This window comes from Periplaneta americana, chromosome 17 (genome assembly GCF_040183065.1).
Source record: "Periplaneta americana isolate PAMFEO1 chromosome 17, P.americana_PAMFEO1_priV1, whole genome shotgun sequence".
Classification (NCBI taxonomy): domain Eukaryota; kingdom Metazoa; phylum Arthropoda; class Insecta; order Blattodea; family Blattidae; genus Periplaneta; species Periplaneta americana.
In genome coordinates, this window is record NC_091133.1 from 2,047,305 (window position 1) to 2,064,322 (window position 17,018).

Consider the following 17,018-nt stretch of genomic DNA (forward strand, 5'->3'; position numbering starts at 1 on the left):
GAATTGATTTCAAAGAGTTGGTGCAATTCATGTAAGTTGAGTGAACAATTTCATCTAATTGATTTATATAATTCCATCGCATACTGTAAATTGTGAGCGAGGAATTAGTTGCAAGAATCTTGTAAAAACTGGAATTAGAAACCGCCTTTCAGTAAAAAGAGTCAGCACTCTGCTAACAATAAATCTTGAAAGGTCTACTGGTAAAGAATTTCAATGTTTAGAGTTCCCATAAAATAACGTATTTTAATGTGATGTAAATTCTAAACATACCTACCTCTAATTATTTACTTACATAAGTATATCTAGTGTCTGGTAAGATGGATTGAAAGTAATATAATTCCAACAAACAAATTACATAACTTTTTGTTTCCACATACTTTATTAATTTTATCTTTCTGCACAGTTATTTATAATATTGCACAACCATTTTGCAATTTGCACCAATACATTTTTTATTTGTGCATTTTTGCGACAATTATTTATTTTCTAGCTTGAACCCTGCATAAATCTACAAGCCAGTATGACATGAAATTATAAATAAATAATTGCACTTAGTGTTTACATCTAACTTTGTAGCTATCTCCTTCCATTTCTTCGCCTTTTCCCTGCTGTCTTTATACGATGTGTTCTGATAATCATAAAGCCAAGGATATTCCTTTATGAACTCGATAAAAAAATTCCAAGTTCATTTACAAGCAATCCGAAATTGCAATCTGTGATCTACGCCTGCTGAAGGTAACTGGTCTTTGTGGCTGTTGTTGAAAAACTGAACTCCGCGTATGTGGTCACCCATTACGATAATCTGATTGGCTGGGGGCGTTAGTATATTGTATATCGCGGACGTGCCAGTTTGGGTACCTCTTCGCAATAGTGTGATATTGCGTTATCACGAAATCGTAACACATTCCATATCGCGTCAGTTTGGAGAAGCCTGTACCATGTTCTGACCAAACACCACAGAAATCTCATTTTGAAATTGAAAGTTGAGAAAAGTTATCCCTACTTTCTGTTTGTCCCAGAAAGTGAAGGTACCACCAGTCTATTCTTTATATAGATTTGTTAACGAAAAATTTTTTGCGAACATCCAGTATCATGTAATTTTGGCGAAAAAGAGATGTTTGAGGTGTTGTCAAGCACACTGTATATACATACGAGATTACAGTGGAATATCACTAATTCGGACTAATTTGGAGAAGAATCCAATCTGAATTAATGAAAGTCCGCATTGTACTGTAGAGAATTTACTGGAATAGTATTATTTCAAAATAGAAGAAAAAAAATATTTTATACTGTATTTGCTTAATTACTAATGTTTAATCATTCTATTTTACAAACGTAAAACATTAATTAAAAATGAATGAGTTTGAAGTTCTTAAATCCAAATCTTCAGTGCACAGGGAGTGCTAGCTTTGGAAATTTCAGAAAGAGGTAAATGTTGCCTGCATCTGTTTGCGCTGCTGTTCTTTATGTACATCATGTCGCATTTGTTTTAATGCAAGATAAAATTCTGGCCTTTGGGTAACAGTCCACATATTCAATTGATGTGTCTAAATGATCTTGTGTTGGATAATTTGAATTTGTCACAATTTATTCTTTGTATTCACTTCTACTTTCAGTTTTTGAAATATTAATCTTGAGTGTCTTATATGTCAAAAAAAAAAAAAAAAAAGAGCTGTCCGAATAATGGAGAATTCTGAATTAGGAGGATTCCGCTGTATTTATTTTTCCTGTCGAACAGTATTTTCGTGAATTACAATATTAGATGCACAGAATTTGTACATATAGATTTAGAAATATCTTTCAGACTTAATTTTAAAGTAACGTAATAATATCTAATATAATTGATAATGGCAATAGAATGCTTCAGGAGGAAAGTGAATGTTTTAGGGCATGGTAGTACAGACTGTCCTCAGTAAAAAGGTCCACAGAAACATGCCTTGTGACTGACAAGGAGAGGACACGCTCTGTATATCACCGAATTAAATACGATTGTGTGCGATGAAAGTACAAGACGTACTGTTTAAAATCATACCTGGTATAGGTGGCCAATGACCCCTCGTTTTGTAAATACTGGGTGTTCATTTCAAAGTGTGTCATGACGTCACTGTTGTTGGGTCACCGATTTGAAGCGAGTTTCAGCTTATATGTTAGAGAAGTTGCCTATTATTTAAGGCGTTCTTCAATCTGAACTTGAGAACGTGTACGGTATAACTTGAACGTCGTAGCAACAGATGGCGGTCTGTACGGTCTGTGTGCTACCATAACCTCTTTCGAACTGTGTTTTGCGCCGGCAAGTCGTACGCAGGGTATTTGTTATCATCGGTTGCGTACGGTAACATTCCACAACACAAATCAAATGCTCCGTGTCCATGTTGACCGTCGAAGTTAGTAATGTCAACAAATACGTAAGTAATCGTCTTAACCCTCTCCCCATATCCCGACAGTACGTATTTCCAAACAGTTCACATTCCTGCCACTACCGGCGTTACCGTACGTATCGGTATGTACTCTTCAGAATGAACGCCGTACTTGCTAGGCAACTTTTCTGCCTCTTAGGTTATGCACCTCTTCGGAAGTGTAGGAAGATTGAATTCTCTAGGCTCATCGGCTAGCCACATGACGGCATACAGCGAGCAATGACACATTTTGAACTGAACACCCAGTATTGGCTATTGTTTGTGACATACTTCCGTTAGGTGCCTAATAGGGAAACATACAGTATAGCTCATATGGTTGGATGCTGAGTTGTCATCCAGGCAACCCCAGTTCGAATCCTAATGCCTTCTCATTTTTTAAAACTTGATATTATTATTATTATTATTATTATTATTATTATTATTATTATTATTATTATTATTATTACCAAAAGGACAATTTGGCCCAAGAGCGCAACGTCAAGTAGATGTACTCACTTCTGAATTCGGAAATAGGCCTATATGTGTAACACGTTCTTCATCAGGAAAGCTGACATCTCAACTCCATAAGCAATACCTGAAGAAAGTAATAAAGACATATGTAAAAGAGCAGCCATTTCTTCTAATTCTGGACTCATGGGAAGGGCAGGTAAATCCTTCTTTGTATGATGAAATATTTACAAATGAAGAAAATGAAGTAACGTGCAACCTTAAGTGATTTCACCCAAATGTACTGGATTATGCCAGTCCTATGATGTTTATCTTTTTAGACAGGTGAAGATTTTAATCAAATATTTGCAAAATAGCTCTTTCCTTGTACAAACTGGACGACAAATTGCTTCAAGGGAGGATGCCCTCAAAATTCACTCCTTAATTCACTTTCAGTTGTCAGCTCCTATATTCAAAGCCATGTTGAAATATGCGTGGTATGCATCAAAATTAATAAACGAACGAGAAGTGTTTGTGAATGTGAAGGATGTCTGTTTCGCAGCAGAAGTGCGGAAAAATGTGTGTGACTGTGGACAACCTTCTTTCATTTGCTGTGCATGGTGCAGGAAATATATATGTTTTGTGTGTTTTTATGATATTTATCATAATGAAACCTGCACAAAATGAAGTGGAATAGAAACAGAACAGACAGCAGTGACCTGCCTACGTGAGCAATATTTCCTTGTTTATCCTTCACAATGCAATGTTAGTTAATTAGTAATTTCTTTAAAATATGACGAAGCATTCAATACATTGAGAAATATGATATATGTAAATATATTACTGTGATCACACTATTAATCATTATTAAAAGAAAAAAAAAAATATAGGACCAGTTAAGATTCGAACTCAGGTTCCCTGAATAACAACTCATCACCCAACCATATGAGCTATGCTTTTACACAGTCCAATGTTTCTCTACTGGGCACCTAACGGAAGTATGTCACAAACAATAGCCAATATTTCCAAAACGAGGGGTCATTGGCCACCCATACCAGGTATGACTTTAAACAGTACGTCTTGTACTTTCATCTCGCACGATCTTATTTCATTCAGTGATATACAGAGCGTGTCCTCTCCTTGTGAGTTGACTGCGAAATGCTAGGCACAGAAATCAACATAGTGGTATGGAAGTTCAGCCGAGGCCTGATTTCCAATACGAAATGCTTACAGCTTAATATATTGTCTGTTATCGAATATTGTCTGCTTATTTTATGTTCAATTTCAATTTGTAAATGACTTAATTCGAAAACTGTTGATGAGCGATAATAGGACTCAGTAGGTGTTACGAAGAGGCAGGATTGGATAAGTGTGGACCTAACTTTCACAATTTTTCCTCCCGGAAGTCCAAAAGTCTTGGGGTAGTGTTAAATCTCCGAACCTCGAATCCTGTGACATACATCGCAACTACCACTCTGGCGGATGCTGAAAGGATCAGGTTAGCCACTGTATCATATTTTGTAGTTACGAAACATTCTCTTTTTTATTGTTTCATTTCAGGTTTTCGTATTTTATATATTCGGCAACCCACTCATCTCTTTCTGTATTTACTGTAGTTTCCGTAACTTCCATCTGTTTCATTTCATGCAGATTACGCAGTCCTTTAGATGGAAGATAAATGTTCGATCACACCGGGGACCAACCCAAGATCCGATTGGATTGGGAAGTTCATAAGCTATCCACAGAGCTACAGTGATGGTCATCACAACTAATATTTGTTCACCTTTTTAATTTTTGTGCCAGTATCCTGTATACATAATTCATCACTATTGTCCATAACACGTTGATGCTATAGATTATATAGATGCACCTCCTAATGTATTAAGAAGAAATGTAGGGGTGTTGCACTTAAAGTGTGATGCTGTCAATTCTCATCTTTGAAGATTGCTTCAGCCTTTATGCCCAAGAGTGAGAAAAGTCTTACAGTACATTCTTTACGCCACATTGAAATGTACGGATTTGAATTACCGGCATTACTAGTATGGTATATGTGATAGAGAAATGGTCGTGCTTGGTAGTAGTCCATATCCGTTGTTCATTTGTTCTACCAGAACTACACAAGCAAAATGACGAACTGGACGCTGGAATCGTGTGTTGCAATCATCATCAGAAATAATCCTTGATGGAGGACTAGAACAATGATAGCATGAACGACCTTCACATGTTCTGACAGCTCTGTGGCCAGAGTGCTCAGTCCTGTTGGTGAAGCCACCTCCAGCTCAGACAGAATAAGGAGTGTAAAAAACCCTTTGTGAACTCTCCCAAATATTCAAAGGATTTACTGCTAAATGAAATGTTTAATGTTCCATTACATCACGATATTTGGGTGTCGTAGTTTCTTGTTACAGGTCACAGTCCTCTGTGCACATTGGCTCACAGCAGGACATGCTTTCTCTTTCTGCAGTCCACTAGTCCTGCTCCACGTAAGGAATGCCTTGTTCCATATGACCCACCTCTGCTTCCGGTCACGTCACAAGAGCACGGTTGTATCTAAAGTGAAATGGAACAACTATGATGCAATCAGTATTCTGCAATCAGCCACTCAGATCGCTACAACGACTGCACTAGCTTACTGTGGCGAATCTTTTTTATTTTTTTCTTTATGCTCACAAAATGTATTACTTTTTTAAGCTATTTTTACTGAATATGTCTACCATTCTCGGCTCGCAAGAGAAGCACTAGCCTTGAAGCTAATACAAACACAGCAACCCTTGTTTTGTCAAACCAAAATATAAGAACCGAAGCTACATTTCTCAGCTCTGAATCATAATTCACATCAGTAACATCTCCAAGAAAATGGCGTTCTGCAGGGGTCTGTATTAAGCGTCCTTTTCTGCATTGCGATCAATGGAATTGCCCACTGTGTGGGTGACCGAGTATCTTCTCTCTTGTACGTTGATGACTTCAGTTTATATTACAGCTCCCAATATCTTCCATCCATCGGTCGACAGTTGCAACTGGTCATCAACGTGCTATCAGAATGACCTCTTTGCAATGGCTTTAAATTCTCTACTCTAAAAACGCGGTGTGTCCATTTCTGTAACCATTGTGGACTTCATCCACATCCTGAACTGGTCTTAAGGGAGTGGAGTTACAATATACAGACACTGCGAGATTTTTGGGCCTTGTCTTTGATTATAAATTAACGTGGGAGGGGCATATACGTGATTTGAGAAGACTTTGCGAAAAATCGTTAAATATTCACGCCTTTTGTCAGGGGTTTGCTGGGGTACAGACCGCATAGTGCTTTTACTTCTTTATCGTGCTCTTATCCGGTCAAAGCTGGATTATGGCTGTTTTATCTATGGCTCAGCAAGTAAATCCAAGTTACGTCTCTTAGACACTATTCACCATCATGGGATACAACTCACTACAGGGGCCTTCCAAATGAGTCGGATGGATAGAGCCTGTATTGCGAAGCGGGGAAGCCATCACTGTATCGGCGACGTAATGTCTTGTTGTGCTCGTATGCGGTTAAGCTCCGCTCACAGCACAATTCTTACGACTCTTTTTACCATCTGTCTCTTTATGGCCGATACAGTGAAAATCCACTGAGATTTCGTCAGCAGGTGTGCGGTTTCGTGAACTGCTCTCCAAGCTCGACATCCACCTGCCAACAGTTCGCACACTGGAATATACGGCCACTCCACCGTGGATTGTGCGACGTCCCATGTTTGATGTAAGTCTGAGCCGAAGTTTTAAGAATTATACACCAGCTTTTGTTTATAGACTTCGTTTTAGTGAACTTTTATCACAGTTTCAAAATTATTCATTAGTTTTTACTGATGGATCCTGAGTAAATGATTGTGTTGGTTGTTCCTTTGTTGCAAATGGACAGATATTTAAATATAAATTGAGCCAGTACACCAGTGTTTTAACGCAGAATTATATGCTTTTTATAGAGCTTTATTGTTTTTAATTAGACAACCCCAGGGCAGATTCCTTATCTGCTCTGACTCTTTAAGTGCCATTGAGTACCTGCAGCGTTTGAATTCTGATGATCCGCTTGTGTTGAGAACCCAGGAACTTTCCCACACTCTCCTAACCTCCGATTATGAGATTGGAGTAGTGTGGACTCTGGGTCATGTTGGCATTCCTGGAAACGAGACAGCAGATGCTGCAGCAAGGGACGGTGCTATGAATGGATCTGAGGTGTATTGGCGTGAGAGGTGGCAAGATACTCAAAATTACCTTAAACATACGTTATGGTGGCAATGGGAAGGCGAATGGTCTGCACAAGAGGGAAATAAATTACGAAGAATAAAGAATATTGTTCACGTTTGGGATTCGTCCACAAGAGCATCATGACACAAAGAAGTTTTACTCACCCGGTTGAGGATTGGCCACTGTCATCTGACACATGGTCATCTCCTACGTGGTGAGCCTCAGCCGGAGTGTGATATGTGCCGTGTTCCACTTATGGTGGAACATTTTTTATTATAGTGTAGAAAATATGACCGTGTCTGTCAGCAGTATGGAATTTGGCTGACTCTATGTGACGCTCTTGGAAATGATTTTAATTGTACAAATGCAGTTCTGAGATTTTTATTCATTCATTCATTCATTCATTTATTATATTCCATAGATCTTACATGAGCAATGAAGCTTTAAGATGTGGAACGAGTCAAAATTTTACAATATTACAATTACAATTTTTATAAATTTTTACAATATTTTACAAATTTACAGTTTTACAATTTAGTAATTTTCTACAACGATGAGGTGAGATCCGAGGATTCGCCAAAAGATTACCCGGCATTTGCCTTTTGGTTGGGGAAAACCTCGGAAAAACCCAATCAGATAATCAAGTCAAAAGGGTGAAGTGAAGTGATGCCGAGGACTCGCCGTAGACCATCCGGCTTCAGTCTCAAGGCTGGGGAAAACCTCGGATGAAACCATTCAATAAGACCAAAGGGGGATCGAACCCAAGCCTGAACGCAGCTCCAGATCAGCAGCCCAGCGAGTCTGCCGACTGAGCTACATCGATGGCTCTACTAAAAGTATGCAATACATAGCCAATCAGATTATTAAATTTACAAACACAAACGATCATTCATAAGTTGAGCTATATGTATAATACAAAACAAGTAAGTTAATTAAATTTAAGGCATAAGCAATTCAATCAGTTATGATATACAGAAATTGATAATACATATCATGCAAACTACTTCAAATTACAAACACAAACAATTTATCAATAGAGCTATACAGATTACTATTCAATTTAAAGCATATACAATTCATCGGCCAAAACTATACAAACATATACAATACAAAGTAAGCAGATTAATTCAATTTACAAGCATACTTTCATTAAGCTATACAAATTTGTGCAATTAATATCAAGTAGATTAATTCAATTTATAATCATAAACAACTACTATACTATTTGCAGCATATACAATATATTCATCAATTGAGCTACATGCATTCAATTTACAGCATATACAATTCATCAGTAGAGCTATACAGACTAGTATTCATTTTAAAAAACATATACAATTCATCAGCCAAACTATACAAACATATACAATTAAATTAGTTCAATTTACAAACTTATTTTCGTTAAGCTATACAAAATAGTACAATTCATATGATGTAGATTAATTCAATTAATAAGCTTAAAAATTCATCACTTGACCTATACAGTATACTATTCAATTTACATCACATGGTAAACAATAGATTAAGTCAATATAAAAACATATTTTAGTTGGGCTATATAAAATTTTACATGTCATTTTAAGTAGAATAATTCAATTCGCAAGCATAAACAATTCATCAGTTGTTTAGAAGGTATGAGTATGTAGAAATTTGGTTAATTCTTTTCTAAACCTTTTCTCATGGTTCTTCAAATCTTTAAGATAATTAGGCAGTGCATTGAAGACTGTTATACATGAATAGCGAAGCCCTTTTTTAAAACAGCTTAGACTAACAGAGGGTAGATGAAGATCTGATTTATGTCTTATATTAAAATGATGAATGTCTTGATTAGTACTGAATTTATCTTGGTTCTTAATATACAGCATCATTAGGGAAAGAATGTATTCACAAGGTAAGGTCAAGATTTCTAAATTTCGGAAAATATTTTTACATGATGTCCTTTTATGCACACCAGCCATTATTCTTATAGCTTTCTATTGTAAAACAAAAACGTGTTTAGCTTCAGACGAGTTACCCCAGAATATTAGTCCATATTTCATTACAGAGTGAAAATATGCAAACTATGACATTTTAAGTAAGTTTATATCATCAATAGTAGATAAGGATCTTAATGCATAACAGGCAGAGCTCAATTTACGAGTAATACATTCTACATGCGTTTTCCAGTTCAAATGATTATCCAATTCTAAACCAAAATAATCACACTTGTATCATCTGCAAATAAAATTACATGAGATAAATTGTTTATGGTCAAGGCTAAATCATTAATATAAACTAGGAACAACAATGGACCTAAAATTGACCCCTGCGGAACATCATGTTTAATATTTCTAAATTCTGAATAAGTAACTTTATGACTATTTGGTACATTTATTTCTACTTTTTGTTTTCTATTTGATAAGTACGATGTAAACCAACCCAACGTCTCATCTTTAATACCATAAAACTTCAATTTTTTTTACTAATATACTATGGTCTACACAATCAAATGCTTTAGCCAAGTCACAAAAAATCCCACCTACATGTAGTTTCGAATTTAATGAATTTAGTATTTCATCCACCAAACTAAAAGCAGCATTCTCTGTCGATTTTTGTTTTCTAAATCCAAACTGTTCTAAAACTAATATATTGTTGGACTCGAGGTAATGATATAATCTATTACACATAACTTTCTCAAACACTTTTGAGAATGTTGTTAATAATGATATGAGTCTATAATTAGCAATGATACATTTATCTTCCTTTTTGTATATTAGTTTTACTATTGAATATTTGAGTCTTTATGGAAAAATACCACATTGCATTGACAAATTGCATAGATAGTTTAATGGAGGGGAAATTATTTCATAACAAGCTTTCAGAACTTTACTTGGAATTTCATCATATCCAGAGGAATATTTTGTTTTTAGTTGTTTTATGACATGCATGATTTCTGCTCCAGTAGTGGGAATAAATTTGAGACCTAAAAACTGAGTGTTAAATGCATCAGTTAGGTAACCTAGTGCAGCATCTTCTGCACAACCTTGAATGTTTAAGTTCTGAATAATATTTATATAGAAGTCGTTAAAATGATTTGCAATTGATTTTACAATCATTGATTATAATACAAGTAATATTTTCATTCTATGAATATCGATTAGTTTCATTTTTAATTATATCCCAAATAGTTTTAATCTTATTATCTGAATTTTGTATTTTTTCATTCAGTTACATTTTGTTTGCATCTTTTATAACTTTTGTCAAAGTTTTACAGTAATTCTTGTAGTAATTAAGGACATGAGGATCATCACTATTCCTACTCATTAAATATAGATTTCTTTTTGTAACACATGATATTTTAATTCCCTGAGTTATCCACATGTTTTTAATTTTACATTTTTTCACCACCTTGACTGGAAAACATTCATTGAAATAATTCGTAAATGTAGTGAAAAATGCATTAAATTTTGTACTGTATTAATATCAATGGTATTGGTACTATATACATTTTGCCAAGAATCATTTTGTAGACATGTATTTAAATTATGAAGAGATTCAGCATTTATAATCCTTTTTTTTTTATTTTTAAATGAACACTTTGGAAATTTTCACTCATATTGAATACACTTAGAATTTGTGCATCGTGATCAGACAGGCCATTGACTAATGGTACTGTTGAATAGGAATTCAATCTACTTTTATCTATAAATATATTATCAGCTTCCAGCTTGTATTCTGGTTGGAAAACTTACTGTGTGACTAATATTATAAGTTTCAAGAAGTGAGTTTAGTTTTCTTTTATGTGAGCTTACTGATAGATAATCTATGTTTATGTTACCACAGATTAGAAATTCGGTATGACGTTTATAAAGTCTTTTCAATAATGAATCTAAGTTAGTTGTAAATTTCTTATAATCTCTCATTGGCATCCTATAAACACATAAGATAATTAAATTTGATATCTCATAACCAACTGTATTCCACAGATTTCAATATCTTGTTCAGGACAAAAATCAGAGAGCCTATATCAACTTTACTAAATAATAGATCCTCTCTGATAAAAATACAGGCACCCCCTTTTTGGAAGACGTCTACAGAAATGAGAACCTAATAAATAGCCATGTAAAGACAGTTGTAATATTTCCTGTTGCTTCATATGATGTTCAGTTATACATAATACCTGAGGTTTATGATTTTGAGATGCTAAAGCAGTGATCATTTCATCAGTTTTTTGTTTTAATCCCCTAACATTTTGATGAAAAATAGTGAAGTTACTGTGTTTAGAAAATTCATTACTGAAACATCAGAGCATTTACAATTTAGTTGAACTTGTTTGAAACACCCTACTGGTGGGAGATTTAACCTAAAAAAAGGAGAAGCCCTAGCTTAACTATCACAGGAATATTACAACTCTGCCTTTTAACATGGCTGCCTCTGATGCTATTAGCAATAAGAACCGAAATGTGCTTCTTGCCTCTAACATTCAGATGTGCAGGCCATATAGGACTTGACAGAGTGATTTAGTTTTTTATTGATTCATTTTACTTACCCTCAGGACCCTTTGTCAGTTTTGTCACTATTTGCTGGATCAGTATTACATCTGTACCCTACTTATCAGTGGAGCCCACTTTGTGCACAAGAGCCTGAAGAGACAAACATATCTTGTAACAAATAACTATGGAACTGCTCACATGACATGTCCTTGACATAATGATATGATACCTCTGGCTGTTTCCGTTAGCATGCGATTTCGTTTTTTTGTCCATTGAGCAGATATTAGGGAAAATACTCTCTTAACACTTCCATTGTGACTTGGGATAAATAAATAGAATTGACATATTTTTAAGACTTCTAAGAAAGTTTCAGTGCTCGCAGAACTATTGGAATTGAAGAATTTGTACCATTGTTTATCTAAGCTTAAATTTTTGTCCAAATTAACTTCATTGGCATATCTTTGTTCATTGCAGAATAAAATTGATAAAATAGCTTAGAATCATAAATAGTGAAATTTTAGAGTGTAAGTATTCAATGAATGTCGGTAGGTCATCATATTTTATGTTTTTTTTTGTGTGCTTCAGCTTCAACCATTGAAAGCAGTTAAATTCTTTCATAGGTTTTCACCATTGGCTTAGATATTCTATGCATAATATCGCACATTATTCAATATTCATATTAATTCTAGTTGAAATGCGAAATGCCGGATATTTCAAACTTTTTTTTAAAAATGCCTGCCGTATAGGATAAAATTATTAAAAAAAAAAAAAAAGGACATGTCCGTTTGCCGGACGGAAGTCACCCTATGTCTGGTGGCATTTGTTTTATAATTTTTTGGTTGCTTTTTAAACTTACAATTATCATGTCCAATAATTGCTAATTTTTGTAATTTTTTAACGAATCACCTTATTAGTAATGCATTTGTGTTGCTGAATTTAATGTGACAACTTTTATTTTAGCTCGTGTTTGTTTGCTTTTAGCTTACGGTATTGTTTGTGTTTTTTTAAAGAATTTTAGATAAGGGCGCAAATAACCATAGTAGCTTACGTGCACTATGTGAACTAACTGCGCCATATTTTCGGCTGTCGACTGAAGGGGATATTTTGCAGTTTTAACGAATTCAAATTTGTCAGAATCGAGTTGCACAGTATATTATAGGCTGGGCACAGTCCTCAACGTCATCGCAATCACAGCGATCACGATCTCCTCTCTTCAGTCATACTGAACATGCTGTTGGAGTTTCACTGCTCTGATGTGTCAACTTATTGTGCCAAGCTTTGTTGTTGCTGACATTATTTAACATTATAGAATAAAATCAGCTGTATACAGTAAGTACGTTCTTCCGAAATTACATTTTGTTACATTGGCCCCCTTATCTTTTTGTGTTTATATTGCCAATAAAGATACAGCAATTTAATGCATAAAAGGAAGAGTTTAATTTAGGAGAAATGTAATATTCTATATGTGTTTTCCAGTTCAAGTGAACCGAACTTTAAACAAAGAAGAAGAAACTTGTCTATTTCATTATATAGGATGTCGGGTGTGAGTGTATGAGAATTTATATTGGTTAGATTAGAGCACGGCCGACTTGATGTTACCTTCGCTTTTTTTGTATGGAGAAGCGAAGCGAGCATCAAGTCGGCTGTGATTGGAGAAGTAATGTTGTTATAAGATTGACGTCATCAGCTTTTGTGTTTGCCGGGAGGGTTTAGTGCGATGGTGGGTGTACTTATTAGTTCATTTATATGGCAGTGGATTCTAGTGATTAGATTGGTACGTGTGTAATTAATATCTAATTTGGGTTTTAAATTTGGACTTGGCTATAGTTCTGATCATATATATAACAGATTGACCATCCCTATGTTGAAATCGGTAACATGTGGAAACCAGGTGGCCCGGGTTCGATTCCCGGTCGGGGCAAGTTACCTGGTTGAGGTTTTTTCCGGGGTTTTCCCTCAACCCAATATGAGCAAATGCTGGGTAACTTTCGGTGCTGGACCCCGGACTCATTTCACCGGCATTATCACTTTCATTTCATTCAGACGCTAAATAACCTAGATGTTGATACAGCGTCGTAAAATAACCCAATAAAATAAAAAAATAAAAAATACATATGCGAGTTGATTCCAATTGAATTGGCTTGAACTAAAGTGAAACGTATTGTCAGGGACAATAATGTCACAGGCGATTTAAATTTACAGAAGTTAATGCAAGTGACAAAAACTGCACTTTATCTTGTGACAAATGAAGACTGAGAAGGATTCTGTAGACACATTGAAAATATAGAAAAACAATACCGGGAAAAAGATGAACTATTATATGTGATTATTGAAATTATTATTAGGCTTGTAATATTGGGGACAGTTTTGTACAAGTTGACTGCAGCATGGTACATAGGCCAGGGATTTGAGCTGGTACGAGGACATTGACTTGGTTTTGCGAATTACTCGAATAACAAGGTGCATATAAATAAATCTGGACAACTCTCAAAGTAAATATACGCTACATAGCATTAAAAATACATATTTTTACGCATCTTTCGTTACGTGCAGAAGAACTATCAAACTGTAGAATTATTCGAGGGTTTGAGTTTTCGCCTTGATTTTCTTGTGCTACAGCATCTCTGTATATAATATCGCTTGTAACCTCGTATATTTGTATTATATAATTTACATATATTCCCGTCATTCACTTCAAAATACTCACCAAATTCCGCTGCAAAAACACGCTTCTTGGGTATTATTATTCAGCAGGTACGCTGTTTATGCATGCTAGAGTACTGACTGGTGAACGGATAGCCAACTTGAAAATCCTATCAGTCCCCAACATTACAAGCCTAATTATCATAAATTTAAGGGGGCTTACAGCAGTGGTAGTGATAGTGATAATGTTAATAATACTGGTGACGGTGATGGCATTACCAATGGCGTTATAGTTACCTACCTAGACGCACAGTGAGCGCTGCTGTGCTGTACAAAATTGAAATCCTCGTGCATCATCTTCATTGTGGCAAGTGTGGTATTTAACAGGCGGTTGTGATAGTGTTTGCGAATGTATCCAGTGTGCAATTGATGAATCTGTCATAATGATGCATTCTTGTAAGGCTTGTAACTGCACAAATCACTTCAATGCGTAAATAACGATATTTAAATGCATCTAATAGTTTCACGTTCAATTAATGCAGGCAATAAACAGCACTTTCATGTAGATTGAATTATTCTGTCAACTTACACTAAAACTATTTTGGCAAACATATTGCTGGTATTTTGAAAATATGGTAGAGACATTATAATAAAATATGTCTTATTTCTAGCTTTCCCCCTAAAAGAAAAAGCAGAACTACTGTTGCGATGGCTATCTGCCATTAGAAGAGATAATTTTATTCAAAGAAATTATCACAACACAAACTGTATTCTGATCATTTCACAGAAGATTGCTTCTGGAAATCACATGAAAAAATGGAAGATGACGCAGTTTCATCCCTCTTTAATTTTCCAGACCATCTCATGCTGATAGGTTCATTGTTGAAACAAGTTAAATTCACATAGACCTAATTGCCATTGGCTTGAACTTCATCATTTAAAAGTATATTTAGTAGAATTTCTTTTTTTCGTGTTATTATTTTTAGGTAGAAAAACATCCTATGAGGATTGTGAAAACAAGTAAGTTATCCTACTGGTGTCTCAGAATCAATGTAACTTATTGGGAATTGTTCACACGTCCCTGATGCTATTAGTGCCGAACACAATTATATGCTTAGTCCTAAGAAAAAATTGACATTAATGGAAGGTGAGTTAAAGAAAAGGAATGAACAAATCAGGAGTTTGAAAAAAGAAAACCTAGCTTATAAAAGAAAATGTGACAGATTGTTGTTTAGTCAACTGTCCGAAGACAGGTCTGAACATCACAAATGATACCAAGAAGGCACCACGTATGAGGCAACTAAGCCAGGAGATAATGGGGTAGGGTGGCCAGTTCCTTTCCCCCTCCATTGCATACATCGCCGACAACTATAGTATATTACACTGATCAGACTTCAGATATATAAAAACCATAATTGTTTTTCCTCTGACACATATCTTCAAGTAAGATGTACTGCCTGATAATGGATGTACATATCAGCCAGAACGTCAATCAGAGGCTGTGACAAATATGCAGTTATAATTTCAATCTTAAGAAGCTTGACTAAAAAAAACTGAAGAAAAAACAACCTGATTAACGAAAACTTGCATGACATTGTAAACAGAAAATTTTTCAGATCTGATGCTTGATTTAAAAGAGAAAGCATTATTATTATTATTATTATTATTATTATTATTATTTCAATTTAATGCATTTTGAATTAAGATTTAGTAGATTGATTAGTAACACTCAACATAATAAAGTCTTTCTACTTTTTTTTAGGGTAAATAGTACGTCTACATTTTCTTCATTCCTGTCCGTTTTTATTGCCACTTTGTTCGTCACAATAACACTTGTTTGTATTTGATATATGAATATCAGGAGGATTGTTAGTTTCGACAAAAATAATGTAATAATAATTGTGGAGCATATTGTAGGTTCAACTGCAGCAGGCAGGCCTTCATATGAAACTTTACTGACGCAATTCAATCAAGTTGTGTTGGTTTTATAAATCGTATTGTGCACTTATTACTTTACTATAATAAGGATAAACAATAATTTCACAGTTCATTATATTTTGATGTATTATTAAGGATCCGGATACTTATATTTGTGATATTTGTAGCTAGAAACGTAATAGCCTGCTAGCTTGAGCTGTCACAGTAATGGCGTCGGGCGCAACGTTCTGTTTGATCTGCCCCTATGGTCTGCGCAGCTACTGGTGTGGGGCTTGAGCATTACTAATAGGGGCCAGTATTGCGAACTGTAAGGTCGCGTCGCATTCCTGTCAGGTTCCAAGATTAGAGTCTTCAACAGTAACTGTTATTTCGGAACTGTTGTTTGGAACATAGTATTTTTCCGGAACCGGAACTGTTGCAACTGTTCCGGGAATAGAACAACTTCGCCCATCACTACTAGAGTTGGCTTATATTTCACAAACCGATATTTTGTCACAGATAAACCTGTGACTGATGACACGAAATATCTATGACAAAATACGACAAAATGCCACTATCGAAATCTGCTCTGTATTCATTACTTTGTGACAGATTTTCTCTACACATGGGTTTGGGCATGTGCGTGATTCAATAAGAGCAATCGGGTGGTCATACTGTATTTGATTATTTTTTCGTGATATTTTGTTCAATATTATTTTTTGCAAAGTGATGATTTGTTGCAAAGTTATTAGCGGCATTATAATAATATAATCATGAGTCTGACATTTTGTTTTCATAGTTAGTCTGTATATATATAGATCTTTACCTTTACATATATCTCTGAATTTACATTAACTTAAATGTATTTTCCACTCAATTTTTTTTCAGCTATACTTTCAATTACAAACAGAATAGTGAA

The 17,018-nt window shown here is 35.1% G+C and overlaps 1 protein-coding gene across 5 annotated transcripts in view; it reads left to right on the top strand.

The window, feature by feature from the left end:
* The window catches only part of LOC138693333 (zinc finger protein ZFP2-like), a 111,435-nt gene that overhangs the window by 37,161 nt on the left and 57,256 nt on the right, over nucleotides 1-17,018 (top strand). The window contains exon 1 of one of the 5 annotated variants that reach the window (XM_069817235.1): nucleotides 12,447-12,868. The exons of 2 other annotated variants lie outside the window; for them this stretch is intronic. The gene's annotated coding sequence lies outside the window, so the exon portion shown is untranslated. Of the gene's footprint in view, nucleotides 1-12,446; nucleotides 12,869-13,150; nucleotides 13,314-17,018 lie in introns of those variants that run through there. 2 more of the 5 variants (XM_069817237.1, XM_069817236.1) reach the window with 2 other exon arrangements.